The 20044-nt window shown below is 47.5% G+C and overlaps 1 protein-coding gene across 2 annotated transcripts in view; it reads right to left on the bottom strand.

The window, feature by feature from the left end:
- Nucleotides 1–15753: 15753 nt before the first annotated feature.
- The window catches only part of LOC108927001 (homeobox protein Meis1-like), a 45633-nt gene continuing 41342 nt past the window's right edge, over nt 15754–20044 (bottom strand). For both annotated transcript variants that reach the window (XM_029250923.1, XM_029250924.1), the window contains exon 13: nt 15754–17057. The gene's annotated coding sequence lies outside the window, so the exon portion shown is untranslated. The remainder of the gene's footprint in view (nt 17058–20044) is intronic.

The raw sequence follows: 20044 nt of genomic DNA, 5'->3' as shown, positions 1-20044 counted from the left end.
ATATGCTTTTATTAAATTGTATTTATTCATTCATTCATTCATTCATCCATCCATCCATCTACTCCAGACATTTTTTCCACTAATGTATATCCCTGTACAATTCATCAGTCAACATCAGTATTACAAATATCTCTTCTGTTTGTAAAAAATCTGAACATTTATTTGCGTGGAATTTCTTTCTGTTCAGTATTCAGTTGCAAAGTTCTCCCGATCCCACATTTTACATTTTCGAGAACCGATTTTCCAAAAATGACTAAAAACCATCTTTCAAGTTAAGCAAAAAAAGAAAGGCATTAATATTCTTCTTCCATTACATACATCATCATATCGGTTCCATGTATTATTCAGATTATGCCATTAACAGTCTATAAGTTTATCAAGAGTGCAGTAATTGGGTCATAAACCGTGTCATTAATTAGCTTCCGCATGTAGTCTGTGTAGCAGAATGGATGAAAGTGGTCCGACTGGACGCCGGCCGTGTGGACACTGGGAAGGAAAGGCTCATTTAAATAAGTCACCAGACAGTAATAGCAATAATGATTTATATGGTCGTGCTGAGTGGGGAGGTTATAGATATGGGAAAATTAACTCTCACAGAAACCATCTGCTCGCACAAGTGAAAGGGGGTCTTCGTCGTTCAGTTCTGCGGAAAAGTGTAAAATACAATGAATCGGCGGAAAACGACAAACTAATCATCATTATTATTGTTGTTATTATTATTATTATTGTTATTAACCACCTATTTCTTTCCAACAAGAAGCTCGCATTGCTATAAACATGTCAGTACAATTAGCTGATTCCAAGAGCTTTAACTAGCAGCGCAGGAAAGATGTTTCTACTGAGCGGTGGCTTCGCAGGGGGCCGAAAGTCCCACTCTCTCATTGACCCCGTGGGTTTGTAGACTCGGCGCTCGGGTTTCTCACCGGCCAGCGGTATTGAAGAGCGTTGCAACGATCGGTTCTCACCGGTCGCCAACTTTACAGAATGTCTGACGCGTGGTTTTCATTGGCCAGAAGGTTGTAGGTTCGAATCTCGCCTCCAGCTGCAGTGCCCTTGAAAAAGGTAGTTACCTTAAGTTCCCAGCTGTGCAAATGGTTAAATGGGTGTAAGCAGGTTAACGTTGCAAGTCGCTTTGGAGAAAAGCTTCAGAGAAAGGTAAATGTTAGAGAAGGTCCGTGACACAGTGTCCTCGATGGCCAGCGGGTTCCGAGAGGACCGCACACAGGCCAACGGAGCTCAGCAGGCCAAACACACAACACGCTGGCGATTCTGAAGTGCAGAGCCTCCAGTGCTACCAGCAGTCCCTGCCCTCCCCGACGGACATTCGCCTCCCGCTCAGAACCAAAGCGCTCTGTGGAAACGGCTTCTGGAGGTTCTGCACACGAGGCGACGCCGGCGAAGGAGCGATTAATAATCGGAGGGCTTTTTTACTGAAAGTCAATTAACAACAAGCACATTTATTAAGGAAGCGTTTCCATCACGGTGTCATTAGGAACGCATGACTTGTAGTACAAGTCTGACCGTCGTCATATTTCACACGTTCATGTGCCTGCTTGTGGGGGTGGGGTGGGGTGGGGTAGGGGGCAAGGAACAGCCAGCTCTCCGCCTTCTTCCAAGCTCCCCTCCCCTCTCCATCCCCAGCCTCTTGAACCCTTGCCATGTCGGCGAGGCCAGCAGGTTGGATCTTAATCGGAACCAAATGGGCGCAGTGAGAAGCAGCCCAAACGGGTCAGGGAGCAGTGAGATTTACTACCGCTTTTCCAGAGTCCTACGCCACAGGGTTCATGCAAACACAAACCCCACAGAAGGTTCTGACACCGAGCTCGGTCCAGTCGGGACCTCGCGGACCCGTTCCTGTGCCGGTGGAGCCGATGGCCCGGGACCAGGTCAAGCCGCATATCAGGCCGCCCCTTCTCACCACGACCGTGCGACTGAAACGGAACCTGGGACCAGACAAACAACCCCGCTTTGATGACATCGTGATTTGTCCCGCTAGCAATTTATGTCTCTGTTTCTTTATTTAATTATTCCGTTGTTCTCGACTGTATTACTACAAGGGCTGCATTTTAGCTCAAAATACTCAGGGTTGGGTCCCACATCCTGCTGTAGTTCCCTTGATCGGGGTACTGTACATACCCTGAACTGATACAGAAAAAAATGACCCTGTGCTATAAATGGGTAAATCAGTGTAAGCAACTTAATAGTGTAAATCGCTCTGGAGAAAAGCATTGGCTTAATGAATAAATGCAAGAAATATTTTGTATGACTTTTACATGAAATATTTCTGCTCACTCCCAGATACATTAAATTCAAAACTAATTCAAAATGATTGCAAATAAAATATGCTGTAAAACTCCTATTCGCTGTGGAAGGGAGCTGAATAAAGTCGGTTCCCGCGCTGCTATTCTGTTCAGGGTCTCTTTGTTTACTGCCATCTGTCAGCTAGGAGGGTGAGCACAGGTCAAATATGCGCTGCTACAAAAAAAATGTGCGCTGCTATTTTCTCTGTTTTCAAAGTTAGAGAAGAAAATGCCATTTCCAGAAAAATAAATGTACGTAAGATAAAATATGGAAAGGAATCCCCACCCATTCTTCTCAGGGATGTTCGCGAACAACAATCCCGAAGCTAGGAGTAAAGCTCACCAAAAAAAAAAAAAAGACAGAAAAATCGAGCTGCAAAAAAAAAAAAAAAAGAAAAAAAAAAAAGGGAAACATTTGCTTGGTACATATTCCATTTTCTATAATTTACGTGAGTAACTGATATCTCTTAAGCACAAAAAGAAATGTCTTACATTTGTTGGTGCAGTGTTTAAAGGCACCGTCGAAGGTTCAAACCTCCCTCCTGCTGCATTCATTTGCTTCTGTAAAATTAAATGACCCTGCTATACGAAGGGGTAAATCAGTGTAAATATATAAACACTAAAAGGTGTTTTGGAGAAAGCAGCCAGCTAAATAAACACATACAAACAAAGTGAGCTTTGACATCAGCAGGCTGCATGTTTTCTGGAGTCACTGGTGTCAGGGGTGGGATTATTGACAGCGCACACTGACATAAACAGCATTGCTGATGACATCACCACGTGCCCCTCAGTGTTTATCAGAGCGGTGAACCCCCCCCCCCCTTGCTGTGTGACCCTCCCTCGCAGGCACATTGTGGAGTTTTCCTGGTTTACCAGGGTCCCTCTCCAGGCACCAGAGTCCTGCACTTGAGACGCATAAAAATCTCCCTCCCTGCTCCTCAAAACAGCTTTTAATTTAACAAGTTTTATGACTCTCATATAGAGTGTGTGTTTCACACACCGTGTCCTCCCAGTGACCCCTGCATTTTCCACTTCTCACTTTGGGAAGGCTTCTAAAAAGCGGCTCCCCCCCATCCCCGGGACGGCCCCTCGACCACCCGACCGACTCTCGCCGGGAAGACTTGGGGGGGACCCACAGCAAAGGGGTGGGACGGAACCCCTTGGTGTGTCGGCCGTCTGGCCCACAGTTCCACGGTTCATGTTCACCCTGAAAGCACCTCGGCAAACACACACGTGCCGTTAACAAGTAAGGAAGGCGAAAATCCACAGGACGGCTCCCTGGACGTCCTCTCCACGTTCTCCTTGTGTCCCTGGGGTCCTAAGGGCCCCCGAACCGCAACATATGGGCCGCAGTCGGTAGACAAGGGTTCGTTACTATAGCGCTGCACCCCTAGAGAGAGACACTCCGGCTGGACACAGGACTCAATCGGGTCCTTGGGAGTTTGCCCCCCTGGGGACAAATTAACGTCAAGTTCTGTTGTCTGTCAAGGTTAAGTATGTGTTTGCGGTTCGAGGACAAAATGGTCTGAGTCGTGGCCCGAGACAACAAAGCAGCACAAAAACAAAGTTTAATCTCTCGTCTTAATCTGCGAACGCTGCAGTCCCACGGAACCGTTTAGATTTTTTTGTCCCTCGTGGGCTTCCGTCGAAAGGCCCGTTTGGTTTGGGGGCTCCGTCGGTCATATGTCAAGGGGATATTATCAAAGACACAAATCCAGGTGCTTTGTTCTCATGCTGGACGACTCAGACTCCTTTTGCTCGCTAATCTGTCCCCACTCCCACCCCCACAGACTCTTTCCCTCCCTCCCTATGGGGGACCAGATGGGGCCGGGCCTGAGGGATGCAGGGTCAATGCAGTCCTGCAGCATGTGCCACGTGTCCCCCAAAAGCCGCAGGTACGAGAGGAGGAGCGGCACGGAGGTCCATCCCCATCAGTGGCGCGAGAATTCTGGACAGGAAGTGCGGCTTTCATGGAAATGGGTCACAGTATTTACACTGCTCAGTGTTTCCCACTGTTCTGAGGGGGGCCAGAACCCCCTAAAGAGAGCCTTTCCACAGGGGTGTGGAACAGGGCAGCAGGGGGCATAGTGATTAACACCACGGTCATGCAATTTGAAGGACACGGATTTGAATCCCACCTCCTTCTATTTAACCCTTAATCGGTGCAGTAAAAAAATACCCTACTGTATAAATGAGTAAATCAGTGTAATTATTTCCGGATAGGTGAAAATCCGCAGGTCTGAGCTCAGCTTTGAAAGCTGTTTGCAGAGCCCTGGATGCGGGAAAGCGTTCACACCAGACCGTAACACACAGTGCAGCTACACACTGGACTAGAGACCAGAGTTGAATGCAGGTGGGGGGGCAGGACTCACTTGTACATAAGGTCACAATCGCCTGTCCACTCAGGAAGCGGGGAACTGGACGGTCGAGGGTTCTGGGTGATGTGGAGACAGAGGGATGGAGTGCAGCTTATGGGCCGTTAGAGTCTCATGCAGGATTTATGGACTCAGCAGCATTTACTACGGTGAAATAGGGGGTAACTGGACTCGAACCTTAACTACCCCAAGGCCAGACCCCACCACCAGCCTCCCAACCCCCAACAACAGGTGGAGGTTTCCTACAGCCCCACTTAGTTACACACAGCTGTACAAACCAAGGTCCACCAGAACCGCCACTGATTTATGAAAGATGTGGGGACCGGGGGGGTCGAGTCGCCACCTCACAGAAGCTGTGGTCTGGGGGGTGTCTGAAAAAACGATGAACACAAATGATGAAGCATAAGCTGGTGTGGTGGGGGGGCTCTTCACCACACTCGGTGGTCCAGAGCCTATGCTGGAAGCAAAGGGTGTGTGGCAGGCAACACCCTGGATGGGACAGCCGTCCAGCAGAGGGCAATTCCACACACACACACACACACAGTGTGGAGTAAAACCCTGCTGAGCACAGTAAGTAGGTCCAACGTGAGCCATTACAGCAGAGGTGCTCAGCTCCTGGGCCCATTGTAGGATCCCTGCCTGTTTGGGTTGAGGGGGGTGGCGGCTCCAGGGAGTGTACCGCACCCCCTACGGCCCACCCCGCACCCCTGCCCGGCTGACAAGGTGCATCTCAGGTTACCCATGGAGTGGTGCTTATTATTTACCCTGAAATTACGTTTGAGCCACTGACATCCCGTTTGACACCGGTGACCCTGCTTATACAGTCGCTAATAAATTAAAAAGTGTTTCAGCGACTCACACTGTCATTGGGGAACTTAATCCATCAGAGGTGAAGAGCAGCCCAGCCTCAGCAGAGTTCTGTGGTGCAGAAAGCTTTTTCTGTAAAATGGGGGCGGCACACAGAGGGGTTTGAATCCTTCTCTCACACACACACACACACACACACACACACACACACACACTGGATTCCATTTATCTGTACAGAAATACTTAGAAGTTTGCACGGCCTTCCAGAAGGTGATGCGCTCTGGACCGAAGAGGTCACTCAGTGCCATTAGTGACCTGGCCAACACCCCCGCCTCCCGCCCCAGAGCACTCGCCCGGGTCCCATATTCCTGCTAGCAGTCCTTACCGGCCATAAATAGAAACGCATTTTTCCTGTTATTTGTGAACAGCCACTTTATTGACAAAGAGAAACACATGAGCAGTAGAAGCTCAGAGCTGAACATGTTTCCACTGAAGGCATTTTGCGCTCAGGGTCATGTCATTATTATTTAACAAACTCCTCACACTGATTTACCCATTTATACAGAAGGTCCATTTTTACTCTGTCAGTTCAGACTAAGTATCTAGATCAAGGGTACAACAGGAGTGGAATTTGAACCTGGAGCCTCTGACTGCCAGGTGACAGTTTTAACCACTGTGTCACCTGCTGCTGGTGCCAGTCACCATTCCGCTGTGACACCAGTAATTCAGCACCATCTCAGCAGTGACTGCCATGTATTTGTGTTTCCTTTCTCTATCGGTGTGTGTGTGTGTGTGTGTGTGTGTGTGTGTGTGTGTGTGTGTGTGTGTGTGTGTGAGACAGAGCGACCGCAGATGGTGCTTCAGCCCCACAGAACAGTGTTTGTGTGTATTCAGAGATGAAGCTGTGCTGCTGAGCCATAAATCACCTTCCCTGTGTGTGTGTGTGTGTGTGTGTGTGTTTCCCATGATTCTCTGCAGAAGCCTGCCATTATCACATACAGTATCAGAGACTTGAATTCTGCGATGCAGCTGGACCCCCCCCCCCCCCCCCACCCACAAAGCTGCATTTATTCTTTTATCTGATGCTCTTCTCCAGTTCACCATGTTACGTACTTGCACTGATGTCCCGTACTGTAATTTTACTGGAGCAGATTCAGGGTAAGCACTTTGCTCAAGGGTACTACAGCAGGAGGTGGGACTTGAACCTGCAACTTGTCAGTCCAATACAAGACAGATGGTCCATTGAGCTCAATCCCACCCCACACCACTGCTCCACCACCCTGCACCTGGGTTATGGTGTAAAAAGTACCCCATCATCACTGCACACCACCATGAGAACTATGTTAAACATACTGTATATTTGTACCAGGAGGCCATGCCCCCCCCCCCCCACACTGAATTAATTTATCATAAACAAAGAAGCAAGCAAACACACCTACATTAGTTCCGCCAGTAAACTACGTGTCAGTCTCAGGGATTTTAAAACATTTAAATTACTCACTTAATGCAACATTTAATGCTCGTGCACAGGGGGGTCCCTCCCCCCCCCCCCAGACTTTTCTGAGATCATGATCCAACTTCTCCCCACGTTTCCGCGACGCGGAGGAAAAATCAACGTGGGAAAGTAATGAAAAGCGCGCGACTGAAGTAACTACTTGTTGGTTCCGTGAAGCGCAACGTCTCGTGGAAAAGCTCGTTGTTGTTACAATGTCGCACTGTAACAAAGGAAGCGTTTTTATACACTAAAAAAAAAAAAAAAAAAAAAAACACGAAAAGTGCTTAGTTTCACATTCAAATTTCACTAATTTCCTCTGCGGTATTTTTAGAACTACGATTTTACCGCAGCCTATTTTTCGGAGCTGAACAGCAAAACATTTTATTTGTCTTGTCGCTGCGGTGCCCTTTTTTTATGTGCTCTTCATAACACGATCATTGTCACATTGTAGCGGAATCAGGCGCTGATTTTCCAAATTGGTATTATAGTAGCCACAGTCTGTGTACAGGGGTTACAGCCCGCGCCTTCCACTCAAAGGACTCGGGTTCGAATCCCACCTCCTGCTGCTGTAGTACATTAAAGGTAAAATTCCTACAGTAAAAAGTGCCCGCTGTACAAGTGGGACAGCAGGTGGAGCAACGGTTAGAGCTGCCGCCTCGAATCCCATGTCTTGTTGAAGTGCGTCTGATCAAAGTTCTTATCCTGACCTAAGTTAAAATGTCTCACCTCTAAATGGGTAAATCAGTGTAAGTAACTTATCGTTGCACGTCGCTTTCACAAGCGTGCGCTCGCAATGCAAACATTTTCCCGCGTTTTTGCAGTGGGTGTGTCGCACATGTGGATACACACCGACACGAAGCTGCAGCTCAACATCACATGATTTATGTGACTCTTTTGCCCAAAGCGACTTACAGCGTTCAGCTTTTTACCGCTTTTTACTCACCTATACAGTATAGTGGACTGTACAGCTGCGTCACTTTACTGGAGCACCTGGGTTCGTGCCTTGCGCAAGAGTACCGCACCATTTTTGGGTACTTACTTACCTATCTGTCTCAAGGACATTGCTTAGCTGGGACTTAAACCTATGAACATCTGAAGCACTGCGCTATCAGCTCTTCGCTGCGTCCGAACATATTTCACAAGCAGAGAAGGACAAAGAGGAGGTGCGTGGCGGATGGCTGAAGGAGATGATGCCCACCACACTGTGACATTCTCGCGACGGGTTGCACCCTGACTCAGGACAGGTGGGGGGTGCCGCCGCCCCCCCTCCACGGGAGGTCTCTTAGAGACTCACACTGCGGCTGTTATTAGATCGGATCTCGAGAGGACGAGAGAGGAGCGGAGCCCAGTGCGCTGCTCTCGCCCCCGATACGAGGACCTGGTGACCTTCGTCTTAACCACGTGTCCCCGCCGCGCGATGTCACACACCGGGAGGAAAGAGGCCGTGGTATGGAAAGGAGGAGGGTTTGTTGAGCGGGAGAGAGAACGTGTGTGTGTGTGTGCGCGCGAGAGAAAGAGAGAGAGAGAGAGAGAGAGAACGGGAGGCTTCTCCTGTCCAGGTGAGGCGCTGTGAAGGTGTTATGAAGGTGTTATGAAGACGCGATTAAAGCCTAAAGCCTCCAGCCGATGAGCGTCGCGCGTGGCCGTCGCGCGCCTCCGGTAAGAGCAGCAGATCCGTTCCTCCTTTCCTTACATCTCACACACTCAGAGGTGTCTCTTTACATGTCACACACACGTACCCACAGACACAGCTATCACACAGTGGCGAATTACCTCTCTTCGCTGTGGAACCGAGAAACTGATTTGACCTCCTCGCGCCGCGACTCTTTACAAAACGACGATGGTTACAGTGTTGCTATAATCTGCAAAAGTTATTTTCCATTCTGATATTATTGCCATCGATTTCGCCAACATGATTGATTGAATTCATTTCATACATCGTCGCTCGTTTTCTTACAAGCCAAAAAGCCGCGTTTGCGTTACTCTCATTTACTGTTAAAGATGTTGGATAATACTATATTTTTACACTGCTCAACCTTGCATATGGATGAGAAGAAGGTACTGTACCTGCTGTCTCGCGCTCGGGACACTAGTGACTAATGGGAATCATAGGCCGCACAGAGCTTCACTGCTCCTGCCCGGAGTCTCTATATATATCTGTACCCTGCTGTACCGCCATTTACTGCAGTTCTCAGACCCTGGAAAAAGTGCAGTATGAGGCAGCAGCTCCACCCGCTGCGCCCCAGTCGCAAATAATAATAATAATAATAATAATGTCACGTGTTATTTGTAAATAAGCTTATAAATTTTCTCAGCTGCGCACTGGGGTGTGTGTACCTGCGCACAGTATTATAGTTTCCATATGATGGTAAAATTAAACGCGGTACTATTTACTCAACTAAATCTCTCTCCGTTATTAATTAAATAATATTGTTCACATGGTGTAGGCAGCAGTCTAAGCCTAAGGTGTCAACTCTGGACTGTTTTCAGATGTTCCTCTCGATGAAAAATGCAATCTTCAGCAAATATGCCGCCAACACATTCATTGTACTGTCTACGTGACCGAGTGTCCGTGTCCAGATAATCCACTTATTTTTTTTATGGCGGCATTTTCAGGTTAAACTGTTAAATTTACTAATGCTTTTTTTTCCGGGCCTAAATATTTCAGGAAACTTTTCCTTAAAATGATCAAGTAGTGAATAGTAGCCCGAGTACTAATTGTGCACGAATGTTTTCCGTGGATGTTATTTGAGTGGGAAGCGCCACATCCACGGAAAACAAATCATAAGGGCAAAGTGACGCAGAAGCCGCTCGTTTCTCGGGGACTGAAGAGCCGAAGGAAAGAAGAGGCAGAAACTGGAGAACTTGTTCAGCGAGGACACAAAGAACAGTGTGTGTGTGTGTGTGTGTGTAAAATAAGAAGCAAAACAGCACGACTTCATTTTCCTCGATTTCATCGTCAGTAGTAGAAGGTCCCGGGCACCGTGTCTCTCTGTGTGTGTGTGTGTGTGTGTGTGTGTGTGTGTGTGTGTGTGTGTGTGTGTGTGTGTGTGTGCGCGCGCGCGCGCGCAACGCTCTCCAGAATAACACACTTCTTTCTCTCCTCTAATTCACAGCGAACGTGTGACGCTCCTGTCCGCACCACGTCTTTCTTTGTCGGGCGTCTCCACGTTCACCTGCTTGTTTGTTTCTTTGTTTCTTTATTTTGTTTAGTGCACTCGGAGCGTTTAACGCGATTACATCGAAGGGTCCACGGAGGCCCCACCTGGGGGGGTCCAATCCACCCCCCCCACCCCACTCACATTCATTCCAAAAATATTTGGTCCCCGCTTTACAGAAATTGTCTCGTTTCTCCCGCCTGTCCCGTTGCGCGCGGGTCACACCTCTCGGGCTGCGTGGGGGTGCGTGGGGGTTAATGAGCGCCTGTTGTTGTGTCTAATGAACACACACAGTCAGTGGTTGAGAATGTCCTGTGCCCACGACGCACACGTGACGCAGCGTCCCGCACCAAACCGGCACCGACCCTCCGCACCGACTCCCCCCCCCGAGATAATGCAATTACAAACATCAATAAGGAGCTGGAGGACACTCATTATGTGCTGACAGTGATAAATGACGGTGCAGAAAATAGCGCGTTTTTCTCGAACAATCCTGGAGCCCGGGGGCTGGGGGGGGGGGGGCGCCGATCGGTCACCAAGGAGACAGAGGCGACCAAACGACGCTCTTCGTGCTGCTCTTTTACTGACACTTTTTTCTCCCCTTTTGTTTCTGCACCAGCTGCCTCGCTGTATTTAACGCTTAATATCTGTTAAACATCACTTTTAAAACCAACTGTTCACCCCGTTTTTCCTTTTATAGATTGCATTTGTAAAAATCACATCAGAAAAGTTCTGAAGTTTTTTTTAGTACATGGAAGAACAAAAAAATATATATACACGTGTGTACCCTGAAATGGCCCTAATTAATGTTACTTATGTTAATAAATTTGGTTTGTTTTTATATTGGGAGTCTTTGTAAATATCATTTCAGGTTGAATTTAACGGTCTGGAACAAATGTAGTTTTCAAGTATAATTTGGAAATGTATTAAAAAGAGAGGAGTGAAGACATTGAGCTGTTATTTTCCGTTTAACTGCCCAGGTGAAGTTAATTTGTGGTATTAATGTGTTGCGTTTGCAAGCAGTTTTCCTGAAACACACATCGCTGCACGAGAAACATATTTAAAGTACAGAATTTACATAGTTTATCCACGCATTTGCTACTATTGTAAACTGCTTTTTTAAATTATTCCTTTCGTTATCCACACATCGCCCGTTTGACCGCTGCTTTGAATTAAAGCATAAAAGCAGAAAAATGTTAAACATTGAATAAAAACAGTTATTGTTTTCTCCACGAGGAAATAAAGACACGGCTTACATGCAGGTTATGATTAAAGTCACGCATCTATTATTTTTGTGCTTAGTGTTGTTGCTGTTTAGAGACAATGGAAAGTCGTAGTTATATTTCTTTAATAACCTTAAATAATTAATATCCGAAAGAAAATTCTCAGTGAAGGGCTGATTAAAAAATATATATGGTGACCGCAGTACTCCTTTGTTTGTTAAAAAGTTTTGAAAACATAAAATTTAGGAATTTCTGCATTAGGAGAAAATATGCTTATTAAAGTCGTTCGTGGTCAACATTAAAATGTGTAATAAAAAATTACGGATGACCATAAAAATTGTAGCGGATGAATCCCGAAATGACACACACACACACTGACATCATGATATCATCACAGTCCTCCTGCACTCTGCCTTCCTCTCCAACACTGAACCCATGTTGTTCACCACGTTTTACCCCATTCGTTCCTCCGCCGGACATGATACGTGACTTCGTTTCCGAATGAAGATATTATCCCGTGACCCAGTAAGGGAGCAGTTAATGAGTTATTATAATAGTAATAATTATCCTTGGGGGGGGAAAAAAAAAAGAAAAAAAAAAAACAAAGCGAGAGGGTCTCATACTGTCACTACTGGAAAAAAAAACATTTTGTTTGAAGCAGAAATAAAGCACAATGTACTTTTGCTGCTGCTCGAGTCCCGCAAACTGTGGAGCGAAGCAAGACATGATGTCTGGACCCTGCGTGAATGTGGACCTGCGTGGACAGTAGAGGGGACGAACAGGTACTGCCTGTTCTCCTGCCCTTCACCTGGACACACCGTGGTGGTGCTACACTGACCCCACCCCACCCCACCCAAAAGTAGTGGTCAGCGAAATGATCCCGAATACATATTGCCATCGCTCAGCTTCAAAGAGCGCAGCAGAGTCCGTGGACGTCGGCAGCAGCATCATGGGCGGAAATTAATATAATAATATACCTTTATGAATATGTGACTGTTTTTATTCGCCCATCTTCTTTTAAAGTAAAGCAAAGTGGTACGTCTACATTTCCACTGGAAAAGAATCGTGACGCCGGGCCGTGTGCGCACGTGGGCCTTCAGTTATGAACCCCGGTGTATGAAAATATGCACCGGCTGCATATTAACTCGCATCAGAAGTGTGGGTTGGGGGGAGGACGTTACACAAGAAGGCTGTGCAATAAAGACACACTGAACATTGTTGAGAAGCAGAAAATTATTCTGTGAAGGGAAATTCATTTCTTCTGGTTTAGTAAGGCAGAGGTTAATTAATATTATAATAGTATAATCACGGTGTAAAATAATAATGGTATGTACCGCTATACGTTTGTTTATTCTAGGTCTAGTAAAACCTAAAAACGACGAATGGACACCACGGGTAAAGCACAGCAGGTCCACGGGACACGGTCACTAGTTAATATTATTCTCCTGCCAAGCAAATCTTTTTTTTTTTTTTTTTTTTTTTCCTTTAAACACACAATCCGCCTCAAAAAATAACGGAAGCAAATTAAGAAAATTCACAATTATATTAATTAATATTTTTCCCCACACTAAGTAAGTGGGGCACCGCAGGGCTTCTCGTGGCCCACAGTCACAGTGATCTTTACTACACCCTGTCCAAATTGCACCAGAAACGCGCGCGCATTACACACACACTATATACATTTATATAGACTTTTTTTTCTCCATATCTCCGATGGAATGCGTGCAGCACCCTTAACGGAGAAGCGCTAGGAGCTCATTTGGTCGAAGTGTGTAGTCAGTACTAGAAGGAAAAATAACAATTATTATTAGTAACATGGACATTAGGTTTTACACACTGAAAATATAATATATTTACTTGCTGGTAATTTCGGGAAGTTAGTGAAAGTATATTAATCAGTTTTGCCATTAGAAGGGAGAAAAGTCGTTTTTATTGTAACTGTTTAAATTCAGTTGGAGAAAAACTCCAGTGAGCACTTTGTCAGGACAATTTTGTCGAGAACCCATCATGATAACACAGCATTGTGGGGGTCTCCGAAGAGGGAGTTTAACAAAAGAAGAAAGTCGAGAAAATGAAAAAAGGAATTACATGAAATGCTGATCCGACTGATGGCACTCCAGGCCGATATGATCCGCGTGCGTTTTTATTATGAATTATTATATTTTATTGTTCTCCACTCAGTTATACGAATAGCCAGAGGGTGGATAGTTCGTAGAGTTAGTATTAAATAAAGTTCTGGGTGACATTTTCTGCACTTTTATGATATTATAAAACAAAACTTGATTAATTATATGTATTTAAAGAGAGAAACAAAGTCCGAAAGCCTCCAGTTTCCATATCGCAAATAAATACGCAAAAATATATGCGTACATGAAATAAGTTAATTTGTAGCTTCACTCACTGGGAAATAAACGGGTATCAAACACGAGTTCGACACTTGTTGTAACGTTGAACATGAATGAATTTCTGTGTACAGTATTTTAAAACGAACTGTAATTGTTTGAAGGTAAAAAAAAATAAAGATCCGTTATTGAGTGACAAAATGAAAGTCTTGACGAGGCTGTTTTTTTTTCGAAGTGTGTGTGTGTGTGTGTTGTCGGTGAAACGCCGATTAACAGTTCCTCGGAGCCCCTACAGGTGGCGCTCAAACACGGATGTATCGCCGCGAGCTGCGGAGCCTCGAACGCCGGGCTACGCTCGAACCCGGACTCCTGGAGCGGCCGCTGGGTTCCGGCCAACGACAGTTTAAAGAATCAGAAAACGCCTCGAACCGCTGGAAAACTGGAAGAAAAGTTTTTTTTTTTTTTTTAAATTAAAAATAAAGGAAAAAGAATCCCCGCGAGCCTCGCAATAGATACTGTACAATCAATTGCAGCAGAACGGCAGCGCAGGTTCGGGTTCAGCTTCTTCACATGCGCTTCCTCATTGACATTTATTATTATTATTATTATTATTATTATTATTATTATTATTATTATTATGTGTGAAACCCCGGGGCTTAGGGACACGTTGAAATAATGTGTCACCGCGACAGCAACTGGCTGGAAGACTGGGTCATCATCATGGAGAGGAACACAGACTCCTTCCTTCCCCTATGAGAACTGGACTGCGGTCCACACATGACCCCCACGAGGACTACGGGAGCGTGGATGTGTCTGCAATACTGCCAACAAGGGCATTTCCACAGGAACAGGAAACGTGTCGCAGGAAAGAAACGCGTTTCGGGGAAATGGTTCGGCTGCAAACCCCGACTTGCGTACTGTCTGAGTTATGAACATTTTAGGTTTAGTCCACCACGTGTCTTCACACGGAGAGCTCGGGCAACACGTGCTTTGCTCGGATTTGTCAGTGTCCAGTCTGCAGGATCCATTCCCATTCCCACTCCCACTCCCACACACACACTATTATCTCACCTTGATGTACTTCTCAGGAAGACGGGGGTCTCCACCCTCTTAACGCAAACACAGCTGACACGTGTCTCCAGATCTTTGACTGGATTTTTAGGAGGGGTAATCCTGAACAACCACAACCACAACTTCTCCTCAAACCTTCACTCTGATACGGTACAAAGTGCAGAACATCTCAGCTCAGTTCCATTCACATGATGAATTAGTTTGCTCGCAAATAGACACATTAACAGCAGCTTTGGTTTCCTAGGACTCAATTTTATCATAAAATCAAAAATATACTTGAAGACGGAACAGTGAACTTGAACCTATCTTTACTTCCTCTGCGGGCATGTACCCCACAACAGCACCCTCTGACAGCAAAACGATAAAAATAAAATCAGCTCTCATATGGTGGGGATGGATCCATTTAACCAAATGAGACATATTGGAAATAATAATATACATTATTAAGCAGTTTCTAAGCAGGTGGTAAGGCCATGTTTTTATCTCTCACGTGGACAACCACGCTTATAATTTGTTTTCTTAAATCTGTGCAGAAATACAATGCAGAAGAAATTCTGTGAGTGGATTTTTCAAACACTGCAGCTCACAGGAGGGGCATAAATGAAAAAGGTGATGTGAAGCTGATGTTACCTGTTCATGTCGTGGATCCCGGTCGCCGTAGAGCGGAAGTGTCTCGTTATTTCTTAAACATTTATTCATCTTGTTCTCATATGTGAGTCCATTTTTTTGGGATTAAAAGTTTTACTCCATTAACATGTACCTCAATTTCCCACTTTTTTTTTAACCTTTGATAAAATCACTAAGTTTATATTTTCACCACTGAACGTTTGTGGGAAAAAACAAACACTCGGATTCTTCTAAACACAAAACTTTTGTTTATCCATCTGATACAATAAAATGTTAAAAACAATATAACACTTTCTTTTTCCAGTCTTTAGCACAAAATTTATTTATTTACAACATGTACATAAAGTCTCCTAGATTGAACTGTTGGGGAAAATAATGTTCTGGACACTTTGTTCAGACAACATGGAGATAGACTGATTGATTGATTGATTGATTGATTGACTGACTGACTGACTGAGGCTCACACCAGGGAGCACCTGTTTCCTTCGATGGTGACTGATCGACAGCCAATCAGCAGCAGACGAGCAGTCAGCAGCCAATCAGGAGTCAGCAGTCAGCATCTCGTGCACAATTAGCATCTAACGAACAGCTGACATTCAGTCAACAGCCAGCGGTCAGTGAGGAGCCAATCAGCAACTGGTCATCAGTCTACAGCCAATTAGCAGCCGATCGATCAGTCCTCAGGCTGTCAGCAGCTGATCCACGGAGGGTGGCGACAAGATCAGGGCCAGTTTGAAGGGGCTGGTCAAAGAGCATGTGTGTGGAGGGAGGAGGTGGAACCAAGGGTGTCCCGAGGGTGGTCCAGGGTTTGGGCTTGGGGGTCTCTCACCTGGCAGAACTCATTTAGCCCCTGACAACATTGCAAATGAAGCCTTAAAACTGTATCTTTGTGGGGGGTGGGGTGGTAAGGCCCCAGATTGGAGGAGGTCAGTGTTTACAGAGGCGAGGCAACACACACACACACACACACACACACACGCAGTGTGGAAAGAAAACAAGTTCACATCCTTTAAAAAAAATCTATTAGAAACAACATCATATGCAGAACAGTACGATGGCATTTACAATAATTACTCTCCATCCTCGCTGAGTCTGTACAAACAGTACACTGGTGTCTGCCAGCTTCCCCACAGAGCTCACGCTGTTCTAACTGCACGTCGTCCCTTTCCCGTCTCGCTTCTCGTCTGCTGGGCACTTCCTGTGCCAAGTGTCCTCGGCAGCCTCCCCCTTGGTCCAGGTGCGCGGCGGAGGGAGGAGGAGGAGGGAGCTCCTTCCTGTGAGGGCGACGCCGGCCGGCGGGCGACACGGCTGCTCTCGCCCAGGAGAAGAGAACCGTTTCACTTTCGTTTGTACGTCTCTTTCGTTTCGCTGAGCCGCTGAAGTTATGAAAGAACCCCAGAAGCTGCTAGGCATGTAGGTCCATGTGGTGGCCCCCCACGGCAGAGTGTCCCAGGGTGGGCTTCGGGGGGCTGGATGCTGGGTCGGGCATGGCAGGGTGGGTCCATCCTCCGCACATCGGCATCGGCGGGTGGTGGGCATGTCCCGGGACGCAGGCGCACACGGCCGAGTACGGGGGCATCCTGGGGGTGTTGTAGCTCGGCGGCCCGCACCCATCGGGTATCCGTGGGGCGGGCAGTTCCCCTGGCATGCCCTGCAGCCCTGTGGCGGAGGGGGGAGAGCACAGTGAGGGGAGGAACCCCCATAGAGGACAATCGCAGCGCATAGTACCGCCTCTAGCCGGCACTCGTCGGCCACCTACACGCTCCTTACGCACGTTGGGGGTACAGCCTCCCGACGTTTGGCGCTCGGTGGTCGGCGCTCCTGCGCTCTCCGGCCCAGAAGGCCGTTCTCGTGAGCACAGGAAACTTTCTGTCATGCGGCGCTGCGCTCGCGCACATGAGAAATATGTCCTGCGGCTCTGAAAATAGCCCTGGAAGGAAACGAGTCTCCGGTTTAATAGAGGGATGGTGGAAATGACTACAGCACAAATCCAGGATGCAGCGTCTCCCCGTGGGGCGATATGGGTCCCCTCGAACACGGAAGCTCATGTAGCACCTTCCGGGTGGACTTCGGTGGAGAAGGGCGAAAGGACTGGTAGGCCCTAGGAGGCCACAGAGCCCCTCAGAAGGTTGTGTGTGTGTGTATGTGTCCCCCTCTTGGTGTGGGTGCAAACCTGAGTACCTGTGTGTACGAGCGCGTCCCCCACATGGCATCTTTTAAAGGCGTTAAACTGCTCCAGGACAACATGGAGAGATGAACAGAGAGAGAGAGAGTGTAAAATGATCACATCCTCACCACTGTGATCGCAGTGGACTTCAGTCGAGTCCCAGCACTGGACACGCAGGGATGAGTTAGGACAACAGTTGCTGTGGACTGAGGACAGGTAGCCCCACGGACACCTCCAAGAATACCCAGAAGGCTGTTATGCTGCCCATCCCAAAGTTTAATTTGAGCAAAGAATAGGGTACAGCACTGTAATATCTACTGCATAATTTAAGTGTAAGGACCTTGACCAAGAGTACTACAGCAGGAGGTGGGATTTGAACCCATGTCCTTTGATTGCAAGGTGACACCCCAACCGCTACATCCCTACACATGCTTTGCAGGGAAAGAGGTGTGTGCGTGTGCATGTCTTTCTCCATCATTCTGACAACTACACAGTATTTAATATCCAGTTACTGTAGAAATGTTCCTCCTGAACCTCTCATCCAAGACCTCACACACACACCAGGGGTACGCAAGGGATGCCCACCCGAACAGCAAAGGCCCGGGGGCCGAAGCTGCTGACGCACCCAATTCACGTGGACCAATCGCAACTCCTGTTTGGGCACCATTTAAATAGATGCCAAAAAGCCAAACCAGTAAAGATCTGTCGCCGTGGCAACGACCGTCACACCGGGAAACAGCCATGCGCTTCCACTTCTGGCTTCATATGTTCCGGGGAGGCTGTGCCCAGGAGCCAAGCACGTCAACTCCCCAGGATTTTCGTTTCTTAATCCCGTCGGGGGGGGGGGGAGTCCAGGCTGCATCCGGGAGGAGGGGGATCGCGACCCTGCGAGAGGTTAACAAACTTCAGGGCGGTAATTGGAGGAGTTGGGTTGCCAAACAAAGGCTCCTGGTGGTGCCGAGCAGCCTGGGGTCAGCAGGCTCATCCGCGGGCCGCGGCCCGAGCTCCACCCGACAGGGAGGAGAGACCTCAAAGTGGTCCTCATTAATTCCTCCGCCTCACCGCCATCGTCTCAAAAATAAAACGGCAGTTGCGTCCACCTTCGGATAATTTTGTCGAAGGAGAACGAAAAAGTTAAGGCTGGGGGTCGGCCATCAAACAGTCCTTTCGGCCTAGTCGAAGGGGTCCGCCTTTCTGCTTGGGCTGCAGCCGATTGGGACCGACAGGCGCTTCGTCCGTAAGGTTCTGAGTTCCACGCTCCCGAGGGCAATCCGGCACGCCACTCAGCGATACTTAGTTCACAGCATCACTAACAAAGTCTAACGACACTTAACGATGGCTAATGACACCTAATGCTACCTAACGAAGCCTAACGCCATGGCACCTAACGATATCTAACCCTACCGAACCCTAACCCAACAACCCTGTCTCACCTAACAATGCCTAACGGCCCCCAACAGTCTAATAACACTTAACAATCCCTCACAAAGTCTGACGATGCCGATAATTAACGACACCCAAAAATGACAATTATCGCTACTTAGGTGCTGACTAACAAAGTGTAACAATACCTAAGGACACCCAACAACTAACCGAAACCTAGTGATCCTCACGACCCCAGCAGTGCCAAAGTGTAGCGATGTCCAACAATCCCAAAGAAAATGGAACAAGAGCTACCGATGGATGCGTCATGATATCTAATTGGCTTTGCTTACCACGGTACCGCTGTGATTTGCCGGGAAACCGTCACCTTCTTCTCAGGTGAGGTGATGCCCGCAAACGTGCTCAGTCTTGCCTTAAGACAAAAACTCGCAGCTAATGAAAACTGCTTCTAAAATATGAACCTCACTCCCTTAATCAAGGGAGACACTTTTTTGTAATAACCCATTAATTTAATTGGTCGTGAAGAATATAACACAGCGCTTACATTTAATTGACCCAGAAAGGGAGGGGGAAACGTATTTAAATGAGTGCAGACTGGAAGCGTTGGCGATGAAGCCGTAAAGCGGAGGGCTGCATCCTGCCGCCACCGCAACCCCCCCCCCCCCCGACCCGCCGTGTCTCCGGTTCCACGCGGCCCAATTACGGAAGTCGGCCAGCAAATTGAGACTGCTTGATGCAGGTTTCCCACAGGCTTCTGGGAACGAGCACAGCTGCTGGGAAGGTGCTGTAGGGGTGGGGGTGCTCTGATGCACGACGCATGCATTTAAATCAGATAGCACCCCCCCCAGCTTACCGCAGTTCTCCTAAGAGGGCGAAGGAGGGCGGGCAGCGGATGCGTAAAACTTGCTTATTTTCGCTGGGTGACGTGTGAGCGGCCGTCCGGCCCCACTCCCCTCCGCCTCGCTGCAACCGGCGTCCTGCAGGACGGCACATTACGGGCTCGCGTTCCCGCAGGCTGGGCCAGTCAGGTGCATTCGTCACGCTGCCACTGATGGCATATTTAATTTGGATACAGTCAATTAGGCCGGGCAGAGCG

This window comes from Scleropages formosus, chromosome 4 (genome assembly GCF_900964775.1).
Source record: "Scleropages formosus chromosome 4, fSclFor1.1, whole genome shotgun sequence".
Taxonomy (NCBI): Eukaryota; Metazoa; Chordata; class Actinopteri; order Osteoglossiformes; family Osteoglossidae; genus Scleropages; species Scleropages formosus.
This window is presented reverse-complemented; position numbering and strand designations above follow the sequence as displayed.